Raw genomic sequence first — 12,159 nt, forward strand, 5'->3', positions numbered from 1 at the left:
TTGTCCGTGTTGTAGCCGTGTATTATATGTTCGACTACGCGGAGGAGTTGTGTGTTATTGAGTGGTGATTCCTAAAGCCGAAATGCTCCGGTCTTAGGGTGTCATTGGTCATGCAGTGTCTAGTGATGCGTTTTAGCATTACCTTCTCAACAATCTTGCTGGGCGAGCACAGCAGACCGATGGGGCAGTAATTATGGGGGCGAGAGTGTTCTTTCTCCGGCTTCCTGAACATCAGGACCTTGGCCACCTTCCAAAAGTCAGGGACATAGAGGACACGGATGTGAATGCCATCAGACGCAGGGGCTTTCCTAGCATTGGTATGTTTGATAGCCCAAGTAATTTCATTTGTCCTCCTGCATCTGATTGCGTCACGCGAGGGCTGGGCTACAAGTAGTGTAACCTTCTGGTCCGTTTCAAATGTGAATACTGGATCTGAAGAAGCCAGATTCGGCATGAAAGACGCTGCAAGTGTTGTGACATAAGCTCTGCCTTCTCCATCGCGGAGTAAGCTGGGCCGTCTGGTCCTTGTAGAATGGGAATGTAATGTTTCTCCCTGGTGAAGTGTCTGGCTAACTTCCACACGCCAGGACGTGTGGTCTCTAGCCCTGCGAGATTCTCTTCCCCCCCCCCCCCCCCCCCCCCATTGTTCGTTTCGAAATGTTTGTATTTTGTCCCGTATTATACCCTGAAGTCTCTAGAACGGGCACCTGGTACTCTGTCAGTATCTCCTGAGGCTGTTGCTCATGGAGATAAGGTCCAGGATTTCCTGGGGCAGGGCCGTCGAGTGTTGTTTTGGTGTTATACGTGGAATGGCATCAGTCATTGCGTCTTGGACGGCAGTAGTAAGAGCCTCCACCGCCTCATCAATTTGTTGCGTGTTGTTAGTTTAGCGGCTGTCCGGAATACGACTATCAAGCTTTTCATTGAACAGGGTCCAATTTGCGCCCTTGTAGCTCAGTATCCTGCGTGGTTCTGTGTCCTGCAGTTTTTCTTTCGTGTGCAGTGTTACAGGCATGTGGTCTGAGTCCAGATCGTTTTCAACCGTGTGCTGTGTGACCACCAGCGCATTTGCGGCAGTGGGGAGCGAGACCGCATCGGATACCCGAGTGCGCAAAGCGCTGGCAGTTGTGGCATTGTTGGGGGGGGGGGGGGGGGGGGAGGGTGCGCCGCGTGTTGTAAACCTCTACATTGACTACCATGTGAAGAAATAATTTTAACTTCAGCAGGTCGCGGCCAGCTTGACCATGTAGTCATGTGATGATCACTGTGACGAGCTCAAGTCATTCGATTTACACGAATGCACTCCCATACGAGGGCGGTGAGTTCCTCGTATACCGTCTCGATCTGGGTTCGAGAGTGTACCCCCTTGATCACGTACTGCTTGGTAGTTTCCAAGACTGCCCTGTATGTTTTACCTTTCTTTCTTTAAGAAAGTCCAGCAGATTCTTGTAGTGTAATTTGTTCGCCACGTACTGTGCGGCGCGGTCCCCGGTGAGTTTGGACTAGAATGTTGTGGGGTTGTGTTTGTTATTAAATTATTTGTTTAGGAGACTAAGGTCTCCACAGTTGTGTACAATGACTGGTGGGAAGCCAGCCGAGGGCTTGTTCGGATTCTGCGCAGCTGCTTGTGTGTTTGTGTGTGCTGCAGTAGCAGGGTTGTTCCCTGTGTTGCTGGTGCTGCTATTTTGCGTTGCAGGTAGAGTTGGCAGCAGGACACGGCGGTTGCCTCGTGAGTTTGTGGGCTCACTTGTTTGTGTGTTCTAGGGGGTTTGTGTCGTAGACCGATCTGCTGCCATGACAGTTGTTTGTCTCTTCTGTCGGCTCTGGCTCCGGCTCTGTCGGAGCCTCGGCCGCCAGAGGTGAAAGCGAGGACATATCTAATGTGTTTGTAGCAGGCGCTTGTGTGTGTGGTGCGTATGTCGGGGTTTGTGTGTGTTCACCCTCCATCAGCAGCTCGATCAGCTGTTGCTGCTCGGCGATCTGCTGATCCTTCGAAGCAACTGCCTCTTGCAACACGGAGAGTGGGATGGAGATGCTGGCGGGAACAGCCGGCATTCCCGCCTCTCGTGCTGCAGCTTTGCTACGGGTTAATGGAGGAGATATGCTGGAAGGATCGAACATGTTTCCTGAATAAGGATGTTTTATTTGGATAGGTTCAAGGGGGCAGGCGGTGTACGACAATTTTGCTCTTTTCGAAAACGACAACTTTTGATTTTTCGGCGAGAGTGTAATGTACTGTCTACCTACAGAAGAGGGGAGTCACTACGACCTATCTGCGCGGAGTGCAATGAGTGGCGCAAGAGAGCGCGGGTAGAAGAGAGCGGCCTACAGTGCGCGGCGTTATCCGACGTGAACGGGCCCCTGACACTGAAACACCCTACCAAAGGACGGGAGAGTCCCGCTGGGGGGGGTTTGCAATTGAGGTTGCGGAGAGGTGAGCCGAAACTCTTGCCGCTTAGCGCTCGGAAGCGAATGCCAGTACGGCCCGCAAGTAACTTGTTGTACGGCCTCAATTTCTCTTCTTGGCGTCGTTCAGTTTAACATACAGTTGCCCGACAACTCGCAGCTATGCCGTAAGCCGTTTGCAGTGTTCATCCGAGGCATTTTCGTGCAAATATGCACGCAAAGCTTCTCCGGCTCCACAAGGGTGCTGCCTCAATCACTGCTGCCTACAGACTGTGTGACTTACTTTCTGAGCTCGCTCTAGGTAGCTCCCTAATTCACCCTTGCCACCTTTTCCACTCCCCAGAGCCACTTTCGTTTCAAACAAAAGCACGCTGGGTTTTACATAATACCTATTTCTTACATTGTTCTTAAGTGTGGCCATTTATTACAACTGTCAAATTTACATCAACATGAGTAGTTTCTACACACAACTATTTTTAAATATAAATGTCATAATAGAATAAAATGTTCTCGGGTTTCCAACGGCGTCACTTGCTTAAAACTAGACGAGCTTTCAGCCAAGCACTCCTTGGCCATTGTCAAGTGTTATGACTGCCGGTGGGCTGTTGATGCGCCCTTATATATGCTAGCTGCAGCTGTGACGTCACTGGTGCCCGTGACATTGCCATATATGGGCATGTTTTGAGTCGGCGTTCGATGTGCCCTCTTCAACCGCGCTATCGCTGGATCCCACGCAGCGCTGAGCTGCAAGCCACCGTCTCTACTCAGGGTGTTTGCGGTTATTTTTTATTTCAGTAGCTCTCTTTATTAAACTGTCCCAGAAGCCGTTAGTGCGAGCCACGACAGAGGTATCGTCAGATTTTATGTGGTGACCGTTTTCTAACGCACGCTCAGCTAACGCAGATTTATCTGGATGCGTAGGCGATAATATCTCTGACGTTATTTCCTGCGTGGTTCCACAGTGCGTACTGTTAGTCCGATGTACTTCTGGCCACACTCACAAGGTATTTCGTAGACTCCAGGTATTCTGAGACCGACTGTGTCTTTAACTGGTCTCAGTAATTGACGGATTTTTGTTGGAGGCCTGAAGATTGATTTGATCTTGTGTCTTTTCAACAAGCGGCTTATCTTGCCCGACACAGAGCCACAGAATGGCAGTAAGCAAGTTTCTTTTCCTGCTCTTCGTCGGTGGTCTTATTCTGATATTTCCCAGAAATCACTTCTTTCACTTGATGGGCGCTGTAGCCGTTATTCCCGAAAACCTTGCGTAGGTGGCTCAGTTCATGGGGCAGGTTATCGTCGTCTGAGATTACTCTTGCACGATGCACCAATGTTTGTAATACTGTGCGCTTCTGTGCTGGATGATGATGGCTGGTGGCGTGAAGGTACAGGTCTGTGTGGGTGGGTTTTCTGTAGCTGCTGTGGCCGAAGCACCCATTTCGTATACGGTGGACAAGGACATCGAGGAAGTGCAATGCACTATCTTTTTCCACCTCCTTGGTGAACTGGATATTACTGTTGATGTTATTGAGATGTTACAAAAACTCGTCTAGTTTCTCGCGTCCGTGTGGCCAAATGACGAACGTGTCGTCAGCGTATCGAAAGAAACACTTCGGCTTCAATGGCGCAGTATCTATGGCAATATCCACAAAATTCTCCATGAAGAGGTTTGCAACAGCTGGAGCCAACGGGCTACCCATTACTACGCCGTCTGTCTGATCGTAATACTGGCCGTTGTACACGAAATAGGAGGACGTAAGAGTGTGCCTAAATAGCTAGACCACGTCACTTACAAAGTACTGGGAAGACACAAGATCAAATCAATCTTCAGGCCTCCAACGAAAATCCGTCAATTAATGAGACCAGTTAGAGACGCAGTAGGTCTCAGAACACCTGGAGTCTACGAAATACCTTGTGAGTGTGGCCAGAAGTACATCGGACAAACAGTGAAAACTGTGGAACAACGCAGGAAGGAACATCAGAGATATTATCGCCTACGCTATCCAGATAAATCTGCGTTAGCTGAGCATGCGTTAGAAAACGGTCACCGCATAAAATTTGACGATACCTCTGTCGTGGCTCGCACTAACGGCTTCTGGGACAGTTTAATAAAGGAAGCTATTGAAATAAAAATTACCGCAAACACCCTGACTAGAGACGGTGGCTTGCAGCTCAGCGCTGCGTGGGATCCAGCGATCGCGCGGTTGAAGAGGGCACATCGAACGCCGACTCAAAACATGCCCACGTATGGCAATGTCACGGGCACCAGTGACGTCACAGCCGACAGCTAGCGTATGTAAGGACGCACCAATAGCCCACTTGACAATGGCCAAGAAGTGCTTGGCCGAAAGCTCGAGTAGTTTTAAGCAATTGACGCGGTTGGAAACCCGAGAACATTTTGTTCAATGTTATCGCCGCGAGACTCTGCATTCATACATAAATGTCATAAGAAAATTATTGAACGTAATAAATAATTTACATAGTATTTTACAAACATTACTAACATACAATGCCAAAAACTTCAATCTCCAGTATAGTACACTTGACATATACAGAAAATGTAGTACCAATATGCGAAAAATTTAAAGAAAAAAATTATAAAAAATGTTCATGAACCATAAACAAATAGTGTTATATTGTGAGGAGGATGGCAAAAAGGAAGTGTGAGAGATGAAGTACGGTTAACATTTTGGGAAATTGCGAAAGAGAGGGGGAGTGGTGTAAGGCTTCAAAATTATCGGGAGTAATTTTACATCCGAAGTGGTCGCCCCAACCGCTTTGGTGTCAACTGTAAGTGAATTAAAGCCTAATAAGTGGACTGCGGATTTTTAGGTCGTGAAACGTGTAATTTAGGCACCTAAAATAGGTTCTTTCAGTACATCATTTAGGCCATATTAAAACTAAAATTGACTCTAAAAAGTATTTCACAGAAAAACTAAACGTAATGTAAAGTACGCATTGTTCATTTATGAGCGAATTGTTATTCGTTTACGATAAGGAAAATGAAAACAGGCACAGCTGCACAACACAGAAAGCATTACCCACTATTAATGTTCCAAATGACTCCAAACCTTTATAGATTACCGAAGAAACTACGGTACAGAACACAAGCCATATGTTGAAATACATGTAATATATAACTTAACAAAGCCTGAATAAACTAGTGGTTTCAAAGTTGAGACCATAGTTGGATTCACAGTAAATGACTAAATCCTTTATAGGTTTTCCATTGAAAAACTACGGTGCTTGTCAGTAAATGTTAATTTATACGCCGAGAAAAAACGTTCTAAATCAACGGATGTGACAGGGGCGCACTTCATTAGCGGCACATGTTGGATAGGAACGCTGCATCCAGCAGAACTGGATTTTCAAGTATTGATGCTGCCGCGCTCACGTCCTTCAGGCCGGGTCTCTTCTGGAAAACCTGCTTCTTTTTTGCCTGTACTTTTCTGCCGACTTCTAGTGGCGCTTCATTAATTTTCTTTCTCGCTTCCCGTGGCAAAGCAATGTTCTCGTAGGTAGATCTCCCTGAGCCTTGTAATTCGGAAATAATTCTCGCTATAAATGTGTAGGTTGCTCTAGTGTAAGTCCAGTCCCGTTGAACTTAGGGATCTTTGAGTAACTGTTTTGCGGAAGTTACAGAAGCGGCATCCTCCGGCGCATTTTGAATTACCCTCTGAACTGCTGGGATGTGCTTACTGTGATTTTCTGCTGCAGCGAACGACGTGCCCCAGCGAGTAACTATAGGTTCAGGTGGCAAGGGGACATCTGGAAGTTGCTCCTTGAATGCCTGTACCCTTGATAGTCCCTTAACAAAAACTTCTTTTGCCGTGGAGATTAATTTATTTACCTTAGGGAACGCTAGCATTACTTGCTCCGCTATATGGTTGATACCATGTGCTACACAAGTTACATGCAGCATCAAAGGGTAGAACACTTGGAGCAAATGAGACGCGGCAAGCATGTATGCAGTGGCATCTATGACGGCCAGAAGCACTTTATTTTCATCTGCGCCGTTTGGATATGAGACCTTCAGCCTATTGTTGACAAACTGTGCAATTGTTTGTCTTTAAGAGCTATTCTGAGCAAATCGAATAAGCTGTGGATGGCACATCTGGATCCAACTTGCCAACAGTCAGATTTGCAATGTACCGGCCGAGATTGTCAGTAGTTCCATCCACAGAAATCCACATGCAAGACTCCCCAATTCCTTCTTGGATTCTTTGCAATGCATCAGTGTAAGTTGGGTCCACGTAATTTTTACGCAACGTTGATTCTGCAGGTACAGACTGACGGCAGTACTTCTAAAGAAAACCTTTGAAAATAGAATTTTCCTATTTTTCTAAAAGGCTGCGTTAAGTGGGACTTTCGAAACCTAATCCAAGAAAGAAGCAGGATGCTAGAGAAGTGTGTATAGAAGTGGCATTCTTTGTGGCTTTCGTTTATAAAAAATCAAAATAACATTAGAAAAACTTAAAGCACAGATTATAAATTTTTGTTTCCCTAGTATCCTATCACTGAATAGATTTTTGTTATAACTCAAAACTTTTATAAAAATGTGAATCATTTTAAAAACAGTCATGCTTTGCACCGTAGAAATGACATTTTCACATCGCTTAATTTTCCTTTACATCAAAATCGAACTCGGCAACTTAGAAGTTATGGTAAAACAATTAAGCCCCTGTGTCTGTTAGTATTATTTTAAAGGATATTTACACAATAAACTGCCTCACAAATGCCCTGGTGTCGAAAGATGTGAGAAGAAATTCGCAATTCCGAAATGGCAGGAAAAGCTAAGAGGCATAAAAATATAACAGCTGACTTCTTTGTTGCAAGCCTGGCAAAACATAATTATCCCATCTGTCGTATAGAGCGGAAACTCTGTCAGCCACTGTCTTATGCGATTACACTTTGAACCAGCAGTTTTCGCCATTTTCTTCTGTTGAACCACTTGCCCACTGAAACTAGAATACATTTTGAACAGTGAACATGTTCCACCTTGTACATGCAGCTTTACACTATGTAGCAGTTGCCGCCACCAAAATAGATAAGAGAAGGTCATACCCGCTGCGTGACGTCGTCAGCGCATAGCACTCTGATCTGTTAGCTTCACAGCATTGTCGCCACGTTCGAGACACTGCAAAACGATGGTCAGCGCCAGCTGAATTTTCAGTCTTTCCGTGCAGTACTCGCGTGTGGCTTCAGTCTTCAGCGGAAAGGTGAATGTCCGAAAGAACAGATACCATCGGTGACCATGCAGCTCGTTACAATGAATTTACAATGAAATAAACGCCCTTAGCTGCTTACAGGCGTTGACATACGTCAACGGGGACAGATGAAAATGTGTGCCCCGACCGGGACTCGAACCCGGGACCTCCTGCTTACATGGCAGACGCTCTATCCGTCTGAGCCACCGAGAACACAGAGGACAGCGCGATTGCAGGGATTTATCTCTGGCACGCCTCCCTCGAAACCCACATTCTCAACGTACTGTCCCGCACTACATTCGTAGTGCCCCCGCCCATTATACTCATTACTCGCGGCGCGTTGCCGATTCCCGTAAGAGTTCGGGCTCTATTTGTGCATTCGCACAGAAGAAGAAGATGGTCAAGTGGCCGGTGAGCCTTAACTATATATATACTAAGATGGTATCTGTTCTTTCGGACATGTAATGAGTATAATGGGCGGGGGCACTACGAATGTAGTGCGGGACAATACGTTGAGAATGTGGGTTTCGCGGGAGGCGTGCTACAGATAAGCCTTGCAGTCGCGCTATCCTCTGTGTCCTGGGTGGCTCAGACGGATGGAGCGTCTGCCATGTAAGCGGGAGATCCAGGGTTCGAGTCCCGGTCGGAGCACACAGTTTCATCTGTCCCCGTTGACGTATGTCAACCCCTGTAAGCAGCTAAGGATCTTCCTTTCATTGTGAATTGATTTCTGTTTGTAGTAAGTGTAATGCAGGAGCAAGGGCGTGCATCGAGCGATAAGCGTAAAGGGCGAGAAATTAATATTTTAGTATCAAATGTACTGATCTCCAGATGTGAGCACATGTTGTGATTCTCGAAGAAAGAGACATAAATGAAAAAGGAAATATACGGAAAATGGCGAGTTTGACAAAAAGTTTGGGCGTAGAACTGCACTCCGTTACTACGAAAGAGAACGGTATCTGACGAATAGAAAAATACACTCCTGGAAATGGAAAAAAGAACACATTGACACCGGTGTGTCAGACCCACCATACTTGCTCCGGACACTGCGAGAGGGCTGTACAAGCAATGATCACACGCACGGCACAGCGGACACACCAGGAACCGCGGTGTTGGCCGTCGAATGGCGCTAGCTGCGCAGCATTTGTGCACCGCCGCCGTCAGTGTCAGCCAGTTTGCCGTGGCATACGGAGCTCCATCGCAGTCTTTAACACTGGTAGCATGCCGCGACAGCGTCGACGTGAACCGTATGTGCAGTTGACGGACTTTGAGCTAGGGCGTATAGTGGGCATGCGGGAGGCCGGGTGGACGTACCGCCGAATTGCTCAACACGTGGGGCGTGAGGTCTCCACAGTACATCGATGTTGTCGCCAGTGGTCGGCGGAAGGTGCACATGCCCGTCGACCTGGGACCGGACCGCAGCGACGCACGGATGCACGCCAAGACCGTAGGATCCTACGCAGTGCCGTAGGGGACCGCACCGCCACTTCCCAGCAAATTAGGGACACTGTTGCTCCTGGGGTATCGGCGAGGACCATTCGCAACCGTCTCCATGAAGCTGGGCTACGGTCCCGCACACCGTTAGGCCGTCTTCCGCTCACGCCCCAACATCGTGCAGCCCGCCTCCAGTGGTGTCGCGACAGGCGTGAATGGAGGGACGAATGGAGACGTGTCGTCTTCAGCGATGAGAGTCGCTTCTGCCTTGGTGCCAATGATGGTCGTATGCGTGTTTGGCGCCGTGCAGGTGAGCGCCACAATCAGGACTGCATACGACCGAGGCACACAGGGCCAACACCCGGCATCATGGTGTGGGGAGCGATCTCCTACACTGGCCGTACACCACTGGTGATCGTCGAGGGGACACTGAATAGTGCACGGTACATCCAAACCGTCATCGAACCCATCGTTCTGCCATTCCTAGACCGGCAAGGGAACTTGCTGTTCCAACAGGACAATGCACGTCTGCATGTATCCCGTGCCACCCAACGTGCTCTAGAAGGTGTAAGTCAACTACCCTGGCCAGCAAGATCTCCGGATCTGTCCCCCATTGAGCATGTTTGGGACTGGATGAAGCGTCGTCTCACGCGGTCTGCACGTCCAGCACGAACGCTGGTCCAACTGAGGCGCCAGGTGGAAATGGCATGGCAAGCCGTTCCACAGGACTACATCCAGCATCTCTACGATCGTCTCCATGGGAGAATAGTAGCCTGCATTGCTGCGAAAGGTGGATATACACTGTACTAGTGCCGACATTGTGCATGCTCTGTTGCCTGTGTCTATGTGCCTGTGGTTCTGTCAGTGTGATCATGTGATGTATCTGACCCCAGGAATGTGTCAATAAAGTTTCCCCTTCCTGGGACAATGAATTCACGGTGTTCTTATTTCAATTTCCAGGAGTGTACATATTGATCTCGTGATAAAATTTATTATTCTGGCTCAGAGACCTCCGTTAATTGCCTTCTCCGTTCACCAGATTTTCGATTTAGAAAGTGTAATGATGGTTAAAAATGTTTATGGAATACAGGGACAGTATAGCAGCAAGAACGAAGTTTTGTGTACAATGCACTGTTTGCGTTCTGAGGATAACAGTCTTGCAGTACATTTCGATGGAACGTGGCTTTGACAAAACCATACGCACAAATTCAGTATACTTTTCTCGGCTTCAACGGAATTATTAGTCGAAACTTACCCACAATTTCTTTTTTATAGCGTATACCGGCGTCTTGCGTGGTGGGCTAGTACTGAAGGGTTTGCAGCAACTGCAGATTTAGAATTTCACGAGGTAAGGAATATTCACAGTTCTGTTAAGACGAGTCCCAGGAACTAAAATCCTGCCGCGGGTAGATGAGCTCGCAAATAAATTGCGTTCATAAAGGGTGACAATTATTGAACTGTATGAAATGAAATCGTCGTAATTTCTGAACCGTTTGCGTTAGGACGTTCAAACTGCACAGTTGGCTGCATGGGATTTACTATGGGAATTAGTACGCGCATGCGCATAGCACATAGCGACCAAGCCCACTTTCGTTTGGATGGGTTCGTCAGTGAGCAAAATTGGCGCATTTGGGGGACTGAGAATCCCCATTTCGCGATCGAGAAGTCTCTTCGGCCTCAACGCCTGACTGTGTGGCGTACAATGTCCAGTCACGGAATAATCAATCCGATATTCCTTGATGACACGGTGATTACCGAACGGTACGTGAAGGTTTTGGAAGATGATTTCATCCCCATCATCCCAAGTGACACTGATTTCGACAAGATGTGATGCATGTAAGACGGAGCTCGACCCTATCGAAGCAGGAGAGTGTTTGATGTTCTGGAGGAGCACTTAGGGGATCGCATTCTGGCGGTGGGTCACTGGCATGGGCCTCGATTGGCCACCATAGTCTCAGGATCTCAACACCTGCGACTCCTTTTTGCGGGGCTATATTAAAGACAAGGTGTACAGAAAAACCGCCAAAACCATTACTGTGTTGAAAAGCGCCATTCAGGAGCTCATCGACAGCATCGAAGTTTCGATACTTCAGTGGGTCATGCAGAATTTCGCTATTCATCTGCGCCACATCATCGCCAATGATGGCAGGCACATCGAACATGTCATAACCTAAATCCGAATATCTGTAGTGACGTTTACATGTTGAATAAAGCGTGTGCACGCCATAGTTTGTAACTAATTCACATTTTGTTTTTTTCAGATAGTTCAATAATTGTCACTCCGTAGGTGACGCGTTAAAATAATGATGTCTCAGATGTCACCAGAATTAATTTCAGGAACGTACCTACAGCTTTTGCATGGGGGGGGGGGGTCCAATACTATCATTTTGGAAGGTAAACCTGTCTTCGCCTACCACATAAAAAGGTTTTGCTGTTAACGCCAATAGAGTCAATCAACAAGAAATCATAAAACCCACAAATACGGTAGCATCCACATTACATGCAGGTAAAACTGTAGAGAAACACTAATTGATCCAAGTGTCTTTAAATAAAACATATTTATTGTAGCTGTTGAGGTATTTATTTATGAAAAAGTAACTAATTGTAAGCTAACATTGGAGGCAATTATATATTTTTGAATATCATTATTAATCATTTATGTTAAGCAATAATATTTTTATATTAGTCTTTTTATTTAAATTGTGACACTTTGGCATTTTGCTGTAACTTCAGGTCGTAAGTTAATTTAAAAATAAACTTTAATTACTTTAATTTAAAGTATTATATTTAGCCTTTTACGTCTTGCTGATAACTTACTAATAATTTCTTCACAATCTGATTGCACCGCCAGATCACGATGAACACTCAGTAGAGCAAGACCAGTAAGTCTTTCACCTCCCATTTTATTCCTTATGTAAGTTTTTAGCGTCTTCATAGTCGAGAAACATCTTTCAGGGCTCGCCGTTGACACTGGGAGTGTGGCTAATATGATAAGAAGCTTTTTCGTCGAAGGGAAAAACAGTTCATCACACTGATCAGTAACTTCTATTGCAGTGACAGGTTTTTCCAGTGATTGTGCCATATCTCGTATTCACTCAGATTGTTGTGCCTA

The 12,159-nt window shown here is 46.6% G+C and overlaps 1 non-coding gene across 1 annotated transcript; it reads right to left on the reverse strand.

Moving 5' to 3' along the window:
* Nucleotides 1-7,752: 7,752 nt before the first annotated feature.
* Nucleotides 7,753-7,827, reverse strand: Trnat-ugu (transfer RNA threonine (anticodon UGU)). The gene has a single exon. It is a non-coding gene; the product is annotated as a tRNA-Thr (tRNA).
* Between the last annotated feature and the right edge of the window lie 4,332 nt (nucleotides 7,828-12,159).

Source organism: Schistocerca serialis, chromosome 2 (assembly GCF_023864345.2).
Source record: "Schistocerca serialis cubense isolate TAMUIC-IGC-003099 chromosome 2, iqSchSeri2.2, whole genome shotgun sequence".
NCBI classification, from domain to species: domain Eukaryota; kingdom Metazoa; phylum Arthropoda; class Insecta; order Orthoptera; family Acrididae; genus Schistocerca; species Schistocerca serialis.